The sequence below is a fragment of the Mauremys mutica genome, unplaced genomic scaffold, assembly GCF_020497125.1.
Source record: "Mauremys mutica isolate MM-2020 ecotype Southern unplaced genomic scaffold, ASM2049712v1 000247F_np12_subseq_31950:375604_obj, whole genome shotgun sequence".
NCBI classification, from domain to species: Eukaryota; Metazoa; Chordata; order Testudines; family Geoemydidae; genus Mauremys; species Mauremys mutica.
In genome coordinates, this window is record NW_025422890.1 from 175,834 (window position 1) to 190,824 (window position 14,991).

A 14,991-nucleotide genomic window follows, 5' to 3' on the forward strand; every position below is an offset into this window, starting at 1 on the left:
TGACACTAAACTGGGAGGAGTGGTTGATACGCTGGAGAATAGGGATAGGATACAGAGGGACCTAGACAAAATAGAGGATTGGGCCAAAAGAAATATGATGAGGTTCAACAAGGAGCAGTGCAGAGTCCTGCACTTAGGACGGAAGAATCCCATGCACTGTTACAGACTAGGGACCGAATGGCTGGGCAGCAGTTCTGCGGGAAAGGACCTAGGGGTTACGGTGGACAAAAAGCCGAATATGAGTCAACAGTGTGCCCTTGTTGCCAAGAAGGCTAATGGCATTTTGGGTTGTATAAGTAGGGGCATTTCCAGCAGATCGAGGGATGTGATCATTCCCCTCTATTCAGCACTGGTGAGGCCTCATTTGGAGTACTGTGTCCCTTTTTGGGCCCCACACTACAAGAAGGATGTGGATAAATTGGAGAGAGTCCAGCGGAGGGCAACAAAAATGATTAGGGAGCTGGAGCACATGACTTATGAGGAGAGGCTGAGGGAACTGGGATTGTTTAGCCTGCAGAAGAGAAGAAGGAGGGGGGATTTGATAGCTGCTTTCAAGTACCTGAAAGGACACAGTGAGGTCTGCGCTCGGAGAGGTTCTTGATTTCAGCTCCATTGGGATTTTGAGAGTGGCCCGGCAAACCCTTCCTAGCCTAGTAATCCTTACCCCACAAATTGTTCCACGGGAGCCAGTGGGGTCAGTCCCATTAGTAGGGATGGCAAGATCTTAAAGAGAACTAGACCCTGCAGACATTTGTCTGGTCCAGCCCCGGGCTCTGTTCCTGGCACTTCAGCGGGGGAATTACACAAGGTACGCAGTAAGGTAGCTGAGGGGAACAGGTCCGCCCTGGGGGCAAGTGGGGCAATCTGCCCCCGGCCCCCACGAGAATACAGGATTCTATAGTATTGCAACTCTTCTTCTTATGGAAGCTGCCCCCAAAATTGTTTTGCCCCAGGCCCCCTGAATCCTCTGGGCAGCCCTGGGTAAAAAAACCCAATACCTCCCTCCCCCTCCAAACCAGAAGCCTCATTGAGACAAATGGGAAACTCCCAGAGAGGAAAGAAAGCAGCACTTGGCCCCTGACCCACATCTGAACAGTTCAGAACTTTAGGCCAATTCCACCAATTCCCCAGAATCGCCCCGCACCTCAGAGGGCCCCGCGCCCAGTGAGGATCCCTTCCCTGGCTAGAGGCGCCTTTTCAATTTTAACTCACTTGGCGGCGCTCTGGGTCTTCGGCGGCGGGTCCTTCGCTTGCTCTGGGTCTTCGGCAGCACTTTGGCAGCGTGTCCTTCAGTGCCGCCGGAGATCTGGAGCGAGAGAAGGACCCCGGGGAAGACCCAGAGCCCTGCCCGGTGAGTACAAGCCCCATGTGTTTTTTTACATTTTTTTTTATAGTCATCCCTGACAGCCCGAGGAAACTGTTCAAATCGGGCCCCACACTTCCTAAAGCTGGCCCTGTCTGAACTTCCCAGGACACATTTCCCTCTGCTCCCTCCCTGCACTTTCCAGCGGACCCGGACATTGCTGGGAAGGCGGATGGGCAGGGAATTCAGTTCCAGCCCTCGCTCAGCGCCCCGAGGAATTTTCACCTACTAGAGAGAGGCTCAGCCCAGTTTGATCCTGTGACCCGACCCCACCTGAGTCACTGACCCCCCAGTGACCGGCCGTTCCACAGCCTCACGGCCCAGGAGTCTCCCACTACCAGGTAACTTCATTATAAGCAGGCCCTGAACACATGTTATGGGGAGCGGTGTCTTTAAAGACATTCATGTCTTCCTTATGCAAAGGAAAAATGAGGAACTCGCCGTTCCCCGCAAGAGCCAGACTGGTCTCTGAACCGAGTGCAGTCATTCATACCAGTAAGGGAAGGAGTTTGAGTCTCTTATAAGGAGGGGGATATGCAAATAGGGGGGACAGGTTCCTGTTTAAATCTCTCTCTCTCTCCATGCCCAAGCTGCGGGCCTAGAGACAAGCCGTTACCAGCCAACACCCAACACCCCCGTGAGACCTTTCCCCTCCCACACCAGGCAAAATGAGACTTTGGCTGCAATTCCTTTTCATTGTAGCAGCTTGAAGGGTAATTTCTCCCAGCGGTTGTCCCAGGTACCTGTTCCCAGCTGCTGGTGGAGTCCGCAGGGGATGTGAAAAAGGCCCGGAGACTCTCTCCATCTCCCCTGAAAAGCCTCCGGGTTCACCTTCAGCAGCCTCTGGATGCATGGGTCTGGCAGGGCCCCGGGGAGGGCCTGGAGTGGGTCTCCCTCCTGTATCCGAGTGTGGAACTACACACTACTCCACTCTGTCAAGGGGCGATTCGTCACCCCCAGCGATAATCCCAACCAGCTGTATTTGCAAATGAACAGCCCGAGACCCGAGGACACCGCCCGGTATCACCGTGCCAGAGACACAGCGACGGGAGTCCCAATAGTGTTAATACAAAAAATTCAACCTGCAGAATTCCGTGGGGGCAGCAGATTCATACACAATACAGCTATGGGAAAATTGGTTTTAACCCTATAATTCCCTGGCTATGTCACCCATTGCGGCACAAACCCTCTATGGGCCTGTGGGGGAGAGATCATCACTTCCTGTATGCACCCAAACTCCGCTACTCCTGGGTATGAGTCACGGGTGGGATTTTCAAAGGAGTCTCGCGGATTTACTTACCCACCTCACATCCGAAGCTCACGATCTAATCTCTCAGGTTGTGTAAAGGGGCGGAGATAAGGAGGAACTCACACTACATTTCCATAACTCCCTACTGTCTGCTGACGGGGAACACCGCAGGTCATAACTATACGAGACAGCACCGAGCCCTTACTAGTGAAGAGAGAAAGAAAGAAAGAAAGAAAGATTATACACATACCTAATAACTAAATGATACTTAATGGATGGGGGGGCATGGGGATAGATAGATGATCACGCAACTGCGTTCATTCAGTGATTCTATATATTCAAATTGAATGGAGGTTTAAAGAGTTGGACTCTCTAACCCACCTGCCACTAGAATGAAGTGCGATGCACTGTCACATATCTCCTAGGGTCCCCCGTTATATAGTCCCCACCCCCGGCCCATGCAAATGAGCTCCCCGGGGCCCTGTTCATAGCCCAGTCCCGGCCGCTCACCCCGCTCAGAGCCAGCGCCGGGCTTCAGCTTCCCATCCCGCCTGGGGACCGAGCCGCCCGCCGCAGACATGACCCCCAGCCTGGCCATCGCCTTCCTCCTGCTGCTCCCCGCGGGTACGGGCGGGACATGCGCTGCGCCTGGGCGCCCGGTACCGCGTGTTCCCTAATAACTGCACCTCCGGGAATCACTGCAGTATTCCCCCTTTATTTCCCTCTCTGCAGGTGTCTATTCCCAGGTCAGTCTGGTGGAGTCCGGAGGGGGAGTCAAGAAGCCCGGGGAGACCCTCAGACTGACCTGCACCGTGGCCGGATTCTCTCTCACTAGCTACGAGGTGCACTGGGTCCGCCAGCCAGCGGGGAAAGGGCTGGACTGGCTGGCAATTATCTGGGATGATGGGGGCACTGCTTATAGCAATGCTCTCAAAAATCGCCTCAGCATTGTTGAGTCTGAACTTTTTATGAGTTTAAACTTAACCCAGACTTGATGTCTCTATCTGAAACTTTTAATCAAAGCTCTGACCTGCGAACTACTCATGACACCCCCTCCCCTTAAGTAGCCATCCCCCCCTTTGTCTTTTCTAATTTACATTTTAACCTGTTTTATCCTGTAGAATCTTGATTGATTATGCATGACCATTATGATCTGTTAATCACTTTGTTTACTTCTGTGTATAAATATTGATGCTCACCCCTAATAAACTTGCCACACTTACTCCGAAAGCTTTTAAGCTAAGGATAGTGTGAGCCCGTTGATCAACGAAGTGTTGTCTGGTCTCTGACAGATTTGTGAGCCCCATACCAACTCCGCACGAACTCGGGTGCTGGAGAGGTGAGTAAGGACTTGCTTTTTTACCTAACAGCATCACCAAAAACAATTCCAAAAGCCAAGTGTTCCTGCAACTGAGCGGCCTGCAGCCCGCAGACACCTCCGTGTATTACTGTGCCAGAGACACACAATGAGAGGAAACCTATCCGAGCCCGGCCTAAAACTAACCCTGCAGAGAACCAACATTCCCGATTGAGTTACAGACAAAGCAGCGGCTGCCAACACCGCGTTCTTTCCGCTTCGTTAGTTATTCGCTTTCTCCAGATACCATGGCAAGTTGAAGTAATTGTGAATTAAATTAAACTCCATATCACCCAAAGTCACACAGCGGATCAGAACTCCCAAGGCTGCGAGTCAGGCCCAGGAGTCTTTCACGTGGCTACCTGCGCTCTGAGATTTTCTGTCATTCTGCCGAGAAATGAGGGGAAAAACCCCAATTATTTTCATTCCTAAATTCTTGCTATTGCAGCTAGAGTCCCGAGATTGCTCTTTCCCAGGGGGGGCGGCATTTGGCTCCGGTGGACCTGCCGCAGGCACCGGAGCCCGGGACGAGCGGACCTGCCGCAGGCATGCCTGCGGGAGCTCAACCGGAGCCGCGGGAAGAGGGGACCCGCCGCGGGACCGGGGAAGGGCGGCGCAGCGCACCGCGCTGCTTGGGGCAGCCTGATTTCTAGAGCCGCCCCTGCTCTTTCCTCCCCTAGCTGGGAAGATGAACCAGAAGTCTCTACACCCGGTGCCTGCTGGACAATCTAGTACCGCACTGTCATTCTAGAAGTGGGAATTCCGTTCTCTGCAGGCATTACCCGACCAGGTCATGTATTCAGATCAAACACTCAAAAAGGGAGGATCTAGCTACGTGTGTAAGGCGCTGAGTGTGTTTCAAACCCCTGGGATTTTCACGAGAGCTCAGTATCTTCAGAAGCTCAGATTCCTGCGTGTTTGGATCGTATCTATACCAGCCTCCATGTTTAAGTTCCCAGCCCCACATCATTACCCCCAGTTACCCGGCAACAATCACTGTTCTCTCTGAGCAGCCATTAGGAACATGGGATCCTAGCAACTGCCAGCCTCCAGAATCTCCCAGGGCCCATTTAGCCCAGTCTCCTGCCTCAACAGTAGCTTCGTAGGAAGCAGCAATAAACACAGATATTGTCAAGTAAGCTACCCGGAGGGTATGGTTCCTCATAATCCGGGATCAGTGAGTGGCTGGTTTACTCACCCAGCAAGAGTTCATCTCCTTACCCAAATTCAAGGGCTGAGAGTTTTCAAACCATTTCATGTATTTGAAATGGCCAATTAAATTCCCTTCTCAATTTAAAAAAAAATCTCCTTTTCAGGATCGAATTCTCTGATTGGTATTTGTGGGGTTTAAGGAGGAAAAGGAGAAGATACCGAATTAACTGTTTCAACCACAGATATCCTACGTAACATGAGAAAACTCCTACAGCTTCAGACAGAGGCGATTTTGAGAGTTTAGCCCTACAGGGAAATAAATCAATTAGTCTTACAGTCTCAAAGATACCTAAGGCAGTTAGCTGCCCCTATGAAGAGATAGCAAGGATGACATTCAGAACAGGCCGTTTCTCCTTGAAAACCTGCAATACTAAAAAAGTGAAGAGAGACGGAGAGAGAGAGAGAGATACATATATTAAATATCAGAGAGGTAGCTGTGTTAGTCTGGATCTGTAAAAGCAGCAAAGAGTCCTGTGGCACTTTGTAGACTAACAGAGGTATTGGAGCATGAGGTTTTGTGGGTGAATACCCAATTCGTCTACATCCATGTAGTGGAAATTTCCAGAGGCAGGTATAAATATGCAAGCAAGAATCAGGCAGATAGGAGGTTAGTTCAATCAGGGAGGATGAGGCCCTCTTCTAGCAGTTGAGGTGTGAACACCAAGGGAGAAGAAACTGCTTTCCTAGTTGGCTAGCCATTCACAGTCTTTGTTTAATCCTGAGCTGATTATGTCAAATTTGCAGATGAACTAAACAGTTCAGCAGTTTCTCTTTGGAGTCTGGTCCTGAAGTTTTTTGCTGCAGGATGGCCACCTTTAGATCTGCTATTGTGTGGCCAGGGAGGATGAAGTGTTCTCCTACAGGTTTTTGTATATTGCCATTCCTAATATCGGATTTGTGTCCACTTATCCTTTTCTGTAGGGACTGTCCAGTTTGGCCGATGTACATAGCAGAGGGGCATTGCTGGCATATGATGGCGTATATTACATTGGTGGATGTGCAGGTGAATGAACCGGTGATGGTGTGGCTGATCTGCTTAGGTCCTGTGATGGTGGCTCTGGTGTAGATATGTGGGCAGAGTGGGCATCGAGGTTTGTGCACCAGGGTTTATATAAGCGACTCATTCCAGTCCCTTGCCAGGAGTCTGTTGGCAGGGCCAGCTTTAGGCCCATTCCCCGACTCCCCCAACCCAGCCTGTGCCTAAGGGGGGCCGGAGCCCATCCAGAGCACGGCAAGTCCCTGCCCCACCCCTCAGCCGGAGCGCGGCGAGTCCCACGGCCCCGATCCCCAGGCAGGAGTGCAGCGAATCCCCCGGCCCTGCTATTCCGTCTGGAGTGTGGCAAGTCCTGCTGCTCCAATCCCCAGCCGGAGGGCAGCAATCCGAAGTGCTGCGAAAACCTAGGCGCCGCCCTGTGAGTACAAGCCCCACGAAAGGGGCCCAGCACTTGCTAAAACCGGCCCTGCCTGTTGGACCCAGCTCATATCCTAGCTGCTGAATGAACTCGGAGGCTTTGCAGGAGAGGCGGAGAGAGTCTCCGGGCTTTTTCACATCCTCTCCGGACTCCACCAGCTGCACCTGGGACCGGGGACCTGAGAATAAAAACAGGTTGTAAATATCGATACAGCGGTGACACAATATTCTTCGAACTGCCAGTTATTCAGAGGAGAAAAATACCAGCTCTGGCTGGTCACTGCACAGACCCAGGGGCCAGGGGCGGCTCTAGGATTTCCGCCGCCCCAAGCAGGGCGGCATGCTGCGGGGGCTGCTCTGGCAGTCGCCGGTCCCGTGGCTCCGGTGGACCTCCTGCAGATGCCTGCAGATGCTCCACCGAAGCCGTGGGACCAGTGAACCCTCCGCAGGCACGTCTGCGGGAGGTCCACCGGAGCCGCGGGACCGGCGACTGCCAGAGCAGCCCCAAGTGCACGCTTGGCGCGCTGGGGTCTGGAGCTGGCCCTGCCAGGTTCTGCGGATTGTGTTTCCGGGGGCAGCGAGAGGCACAGATTTAAACAGGAAACTGTCCCCCTCATTTGCATGCCCCTGCTTTATAAGAGACACACACTCCTGCTGCCAGGGATCTGAGTGAGTCGCCCTAGGGCTCCCGGTGCAGGAGTCAGAGTGTCCCGTCCTGTGTGTCTGTGCAGCGCCGGGCACTAGGATCCTCCTGACACTTTCGCACCCCTGGGAAGAATGAACAGCTCCCTGCAGTGACTGTATTTCCTCACAGAGGAACTTAGGGCCAAGTAATTGCTTGGCCCTTCTCCATATGGCTAAACCTGCCAGGGAACATTTCCCCTCTGGTCACTGCACAGTTCAATGGAACCGGTCACTGCTGGGAAGAGGATCCAGTCCCAACTCTCTTCCAGTGCCAGCGGGTGTCCCAGCCCCACGGGACCAAGTGAGGTGGCCCTTCCCCACTCACAGCCCCGCTGGTCGTGGGCCGGAGCTGCAGAGCTAAGAGTCACCCTATCTCATGAATATTTATATTTCCATATAGTTAATCTATTTGTTCATTTATTTTACCAAAAACAAGCAAGCAAAACTCGGCCAGGACCTGAGCATCTTCCATCACCAAGTCACATGAATACGAACAGGCCCTGAAGTTGAGTCTCTGGAATTGTGTGATTTCAGGGAAACTTCTTGTATTATTAATTATTATTAATTACTATTATTGTTTTATTTTATCCTAAATACACTCAAGATCCCACCGCACTGAGGATGATGGCCCAGCACACACCCTCATGAGAATACCCCTAGTTTCCACCTAAGATGTCCCCTGAAACTGACAAGGACTGTACCCTGGGAAAGGATTGGGCCCAGACTAGAAAGGAGTCTAGTCTGTGAAAGGAGCTTACTGGAACATCTCTGACGGTGAGATTTACCTGTAATCAGTTTCTTAATGTATTAGGCTTAGACTTGTGTGTTTTGTTTTATTTTGCTTGGTAACTTACTTTGGTCTCTCTGTTATTACTTGAAACCACTTTTAATACTTAACAAAATCACTTTTGTTTTTCAATTAACCAACACTATTTAACACCTGGGGGAGCAAACCGCTGTGCATCTCTCTATCAGTGTTATAGAGGGCAGACAATTCATTAGTTTACCATTTGTAAGCTTTATACAGAGTAAAATGGATTTATTTGGGGTTCGGATCCCATGGGGAACTGGGTGTCTGGGTACTGCAGATAGGTGACCTGCTGAGCAGTTTTTAGTTAAAGTCTGCAGCTTTGGGGGCGTGGACCAGACCCTGGGTCTGTGTTGCAGCAGGCTAGCGTGTCTGGCTCAACAAGACAGCAGGAAAATGACTACCAATGAGGAAGCTACAAAACTAGAGCTTGCAAGACTGGAGGCAGAAGAAAAGGCAAAGAACCGTGAGTTTCAAATGTGGGAGGTAGAAATGAGGCAGAAGCAGCCAGACAAAAGGCTGCACTCCTACAAGCCCTGTAGTTAACAGAGAAAGACATTGTGACCCAGAAGCAGGAACTGGCTGTAATGGAGTGGCAGTGACAAAAACCCTTCAGCAGCTGGCTCAACTTCCCCCAAAATGCACAAATGGGAATGGTTATGTCCACAGTATGATGAATCCAGTGATTTTGCAGAATATTTCATCACCTTTGGGAGACTGTGCACTCTGACTACTTTAGTTGCAAAGTTGACTGGGAGAGCTCTGGAGATGTTGAATAAGATGCCTATTGATGATGGTTCAACGATGGTAAATTTAAGGAACTGGTTTTGAAACAGTTGCAGATTACACATGGCACCTATAGTGTAAAATTCAGGAGTTTTAAGAGGGGATCTGGATTAAGTAATGTGGCTTATGTAAATGAAATGAGAGATTTGTCAGACAAATGGGTGAGGGGAAAAGGCATTACAAGCTTTGAAGAAATGTGTGATTTGGTTACTCAGGAACAATTCCTGAATATGTGCAGTGATAATGTAAAACAGTATTTGTGGGACAAAAAGGTGAATGCAGTGGGTGAATTAGCTGGATTGGCAGACACTTTTGAGCAATCACAAGCTGCAGTTAAACCACTGGTAGAGGGGTACAGGGTTGACAAAAAGCAGAAACACTGTCTTATCCCTGGGAAAAAGGAGGCTGGGCATTCACTTCCCCATTCCCCTGTTACACATCCCAGATCTCCTGTACAAGCAGATGAGCCCAAGAGGTGCTATCATTGTAAGTCCACTGAGAACCTGAGCACCTAAGGAATAAATGTCCTTGGCTGAGTTGGAACAGGCACCAGGTAACACATGAATCCTTATCTCCATCTTTAGGTGCCTAAATACTTTTGAAAAACTGCCCCCAAGTGGTTTCCCCAAAGTCAAACAGGAAGTCTATGGCAAACTGTTACTCCTTCATGGATTGGGTGTACCCCTTATTAATATACATTCCTGAATGTCCAGGTGGTTTTCTCTCTGCTCGCTGGCATCTGTGTACCTCAGTCATTGGCTAATTTTATCTTCACCACTCTTTTCTGAAACAGGGTCGAGACCTCTTCATTTTCTAAGAAGGGAACTGAGGAAAAGGTTCCTTTACGTGACATGCCCAGGTCACACCAGGGGTTTGTAGATCAGCGAGGAATGTAGTGACGAGGAATCCAGTCTGCCAGCTGGAGACCCTACACACTGGACCCTCCTTCCTACTCTCAGGAAGCCCCGCCCCGCTGTCAGGATCTGGGTGCTGAGCTGAGCCCGCTGTCTCTGTGTGGTATAAACGGGAAACTTGTCCCCGAGGGGATATTGCCGTGTACTGAGACACCATCCCCCGTCATCTCTTCTGCCCACTCTGGGGAACCCGCATGCAAATCCCTGCCCCAGGGGGCTCCTGTTTAAATACAAACCCCTGGTTCTAGGAGCCTCAGTCTCTCCCCAGACACAGAACTACTCAGTCCTGCCCGCTGGGGTCTTTCTTTCATTGCATGAAAACGAGAATGAAATTGCTGCTGCTTTTCCTTTCCCAGCTCTCACCTGTAAGTGGGTATGTCTACACTATGGGATTATACCGATTTTACAGAAACCGATTTTTTAAAAACAGATTGTATAAAGTCGAGTGCACGCGCCCACACTAACCACATTAATTCAGCGGTGTGCATCCATGTACCGAGGCTAGTGTCAATTTCCGGAGCGTTGCACTGTGGGTAGCTATCCCATAGCTATCTCATAGTTCCTGCAGTCTCCCCCGCCCATTAGAATTCTGGATTGAGATCCCAGTGCCTGATGGGGCAAAAAACATTGTCGCAGGTGGTTCTGGGTACAGCCTCACCCCTCCCTCCATGAAAGCCGTGGCAGACAACCGTTTCGCGCCTTTTTTTCCTGGGTGAACAGTGCAAACGCCATAGCACAGCAAGCATGGACCCTGCTGAGCTCAAGACAGCAATCATGGACATTGTAAACACCTTGCGCATTCTCGTGAAGTCTATGCTGAACCAGGACCTGCAAAACCAGGCGAGGAGGAGGTGGCTACGACAGCACGGCGACGAGAGTGATGAGGACATGGACACAGAATTCTCTCAAACCACGGGCCCCTGCGCTTTGGAGATCCTGCTGGTAATGAGGCAGGTTCTAGCCATTGAACACCGATTTTGGACCCGGGAAACAAGCACAGACTGGTGGGAGTGCATAGTGTTGCAGGTTTAGGACGATTCCCAGTGGCTGCAAAATTTTCACATGCGTAAGGGCACTTTCATGGAACTTTGTGACTTGCTTTCCCTGTCCTGAAGTGCAAGAATACCAAGATGAGAGCAGCCCTCACAGTTGAGAAGTGAGTGGCGATAGCCCTCTGGAAGCTTGCAACGCCAGACAGCTACCGGTCAGTCGGGAATCAATTTGGAGTGGGCAAATCTACTGTGGGGGCTGCTGTGATGCAAGTAGCCAAAGCAATCATTAAGCTGCTGCTACGAAAGGTAGTGACTCTGGGAAATGTGCAGGTCATAGCGGATGGCTTTGCTGCAATGGGATTCCCTAACTGTGGTGGGGCGATAGATGGAACCCATATCCCTATCTTGGCACCGGAGCACCAGGGCAACCACTACATAAACCGCAAGGGGTACTTTTCCATGGTGCTGCAAGCACTGGTGGATCACAAGGGACGTTTCACCAACATCCACGTGGGATGGCCAGGAAGGGTTCATGACGCTCACGTCTTCAGGAACACTACTCTGTTTAAATGGCTGCAGCAAGGGAATTACTTCCCAGACCAGAAAATAACAGTTGGGGATGTTGAAATGCCTGTCGTTATCCTGGGAGACCCAGCCTACCCCTTGATGCCATGGCTCATGAAGCCATACACAGGCAGCCTGGACCGTAGTCAGGAGTTGTTCAACTACAGGCTGAGCAAGTGCAGAATGGTGGTAGAATGTGCATTTGGCCGTTTAAAGGCACGCTGGTGCACATTACTGACTCGCTCAGACCTCAGCCAAACCAATGTCCCCTTTGTTATTGCTGCTTGCTGTGTGCTCCACAATCACTGTGAGAGTAAGGGGGAGAGATTTATGGCGGGGTGGGAGGCTGAGGCAAATCATCTGGCCGCTGATTACACACAGCCAGACACCAGGGCGATTAGAAGAGCACACCATGAAGCGGTGCGCATCGGAGAAGCTTTTAAAACCAGTTTCATGACTGGCCAGGCTACAGTGTGGAAGTTCTGTTTGTTTCTCCTTGATGAAAACCCACCCTCTTGATTGACTCATTCACTGTAAGTAACTCACCCTCCCCCCTTCCATCACAGCTTCCTTTCAAAGGAAATAAAGTCACTATCATTTAAAAAGCATGTATTCTTTATTAATTAATTATAAAAAGAGGGAGAGAACTGACAAGGTAGCCCAGGTGTGGTTTGGGAGGAGGATAGGAGGGAAGGAAAAGGCCACTAAAATATTTCAAAATAATGACAGCCTTTTGGTTGGGCTGTCCACGGGGGTAGAGTGGGCAGGTGCACGGAGCCTCCCGCCACGCATTCTTAGATGTCTGGGTGAGGAGGATGTGGAACATGGTGAGGGGTGAGGGTGGTTATACAGGGGCTGCAGCGGCACTCTGTGATCCTGCTGCCGTTCCTGAATCTCCACCAGACGCCGGAACATGTCAGTTTGATCACGTAGCAGCCCCAGAGTTGCATCCCGCCACCGCTGATCTTCCTGCTGCCACCTCTCATCTCGAGCGTCCCTCCTGTCCTCACGTTCACTGGCATATTTCCTTTAATTTGATACCACATCCTTCCACTCACTCAGATGAGCTCTTTCACTGCGGGTCACTTCCATGATTTCCAAGAACATGTCGTCTCGCGTCTTTTTTTTCTGATGCCTTATCTGAGATAGCTTTCAGGACAGAGTAGGGAGGCTTGAACGCGCCTGAGCTCATTTCTGCTATGCTGCTGCCATCTAGCGATGTGAGTGGTAATTGCAACCAAACTCAGGGGAAAACGGCGAGGCAGAAGCTGACTGAAGCGGCACATCAGTTCACGCATGACGGGACAGAAGCAAGGCTAAGGCAGTAGCAGACTGAGACGTTATGGAAGATGATGTGAGTACATGGGTGCAAAATTGTGAGCACTATGCAAAAGCTCGTCCTTCACACTGGCAACCAATGATGCACCTGGGACCGTGGCATAATATACAGATAGTTTTCATTGATAAGCTGCCGAGGAGAAACGAAGGATTCCAGTATTTGTTGGTTAGTATAGATTCATTTTCAGGATGGGTGGACGCATTCCCCACTAGGGCTAATAGTGCTAGAACTGCAGCTAAAAGGCTTTTCACTGAAGTTTACAGCTATGGAACCCCTGAGACTCAGATAATGAAAGTGCATTTGTGGGGCAAATTTTAACGATAATGTTACAAGCCCTAGAGATCAGCCAGAATGCCACATTCCATACTGATCCCCGTCCTCTGTTCAGGAAAGAAGAATAAATAGCACTATTAAAGAGGTATTGTGAAAAGTAATATACCATACTGGTATATGTATGGCCTGAGAATCTGCCTAGCTGCCACTCACAGTAATAACTGTGTGAGAACCCTAAGATCCAACCATGCCAGATTAATATCAGTCAATCAATTAAGTTAATGATTGAGCCTGCAGATTTTACTATACACCCCCCCCAAGGATCATCCCAGACAAGTCCAGAATGATTATTTCCAATGGTTAAAACAATTACAGGAGTCTAAAACCTCATTACAGTTCAGGATCAATAAGGTTATTGGACATATTAATAAGACAATGCAAAAACAAAGAACTAATCAACGCACTTTATGGGAAGCTAGAGATCAGGTAACATTTTAAATTGAGTAAGAACGATCACACCTTAGAATCTAAATAGATACGTCTACATTCCATAGTTGACCATCTCTCTCCGCTAGTATAGTGATAAACTTAAATGGGTTACATATTATGCCAGATCAAACTATTTTCTGAATAGCATGCGCTTCATCCCTTTTAGGTGCCACTGTCATCTGATCCTGTAGAAGAACTCTGGAGAGCTTCAGCTGATTGCTTTCAACTTTAATATTGGTATCATCAACTAATTAACAGTGTTATTTCCCTTTCAAAACCTGCACACGCGTTTCCAGAGGAACACTGGTGGAAGCTGACTGAAGTACACAAAGAAGATGATATTATTTTGGGGATTCCTGTCACAGTTATTCACTTTGGGAACGTTAAATGTACATTGGGGATCCGGTGCTTTTATTTCACCACTGAAATGCAGTACTAAATTATACCACTATCTAACTATGTGTTACATGGGTCCTTTGAGTTACTTACTGGATAAACATCACACCCTGTGACCGAGACGGTATATTGGAGTTGAGCACACCTACCCAGCCTCCAATAGATTACAATCCATTGTCAACCCGTTCTTCCTGGATTTCCACCTTTTAAACCAGGACCCCTAGCGACTCTGACAATAAAAGTATGAGTGAATGGAACTAAATTGGTAGGAAATACAACAGTCTAGTTTTAAATGGTCCACAACCATAAAAGCAACACATCCTCATTTGCTTAAGATGCAGGCGCCCATAGAGAGGCAAGTAAAACTACACCTTTCAATAAACTGGACCAGGAATAATTTGACTCTAACATGGCCTGAATGTGCACAATAGAGCGCCGTCATATGTGAAGCATGGTCCAAATCCTTCCTTCCAACACATATCTACTGTGCTATCCCTCCCTTTGATATGCTGGGTGGTACAAGGCCCACCAATCCAATGTATACACGTGACCCCCATGGGGCACATCACAATACGTGTAATATAGGGCCATAAAGTTTACTCTGTGTGTGACCTGGGCAGGACGATACGGGTACTGCTGTTCTTCCATGGTTGGATTGTGTGTGACTGGAGCCGGATGTGGGAGGGAGACCCGTGCTCCAGGAGCGGGGAACAAAGGAAGCTGGGAAGGGGGGGGGTCTCAGAAGTCACCTGGCCACATGCCCTGCTCTGCAAATGTTTCGCAGGTCAGGCGCCCTCCCCCGAGTGCAGCCCACCGGTACCGCTCGCTGACTGAGCTGGGCAGTTCCTGAGAGCTGCTCCCGCAGCAGCTGCTCTTCCTGCCCGATTGTGGAGAGTTACTCGGTACTACTGATCGCACCCTGCAGGTACCGTTTTCCAGCGGAGATCTGGCAGCCCTACTCCAGCAGCGGTGCAGACCTGAGCCCGAGCAAGGGGCTGGGGTGCCAAGAGAAGACCACTGGCCATGTCTCCACACGTTGGGGGTCACTAACCAGGGCAGGTAGAAGGTCCAAGTCTCCATATAGCAAGCCCGACTGAAACACCCTGGCCCCTGCTCCCCAACGGCTCTGTTGATACTAAGGGCTGCAAGGAGTC

General features: G+C 50.0%; 1 long non-coding RNA gene across 2 annotated transcripts; it reads left to right on the forward strand.

Annotated features, from left to right (window-relative positions):
- The first annotated feature begins 447 nt into the window (after positions 1 to 447).
- On the forward strand, positions 448 to 13,842 carry LOC123357028. Of its 2 annotated transcripts, none has more exons than XR_006575491.1 (3): positions 448 to 1,704; positions 7,881 to 8,050; positions 13,608 to 13,842. It is a non-coding gene; the product is annotated as an uncharacterized LOC123357028 (long non-coding RNA). The 2 variants fall into 2 exon arrangements; XR_006575490.1 differs by lacking the exon at positions 13,608 to 13,842 and adding an exon at positions 9,664 to 10,239.
- Positions 13,843 to 14,991: the final 1,149 nt, after the last annotated feature.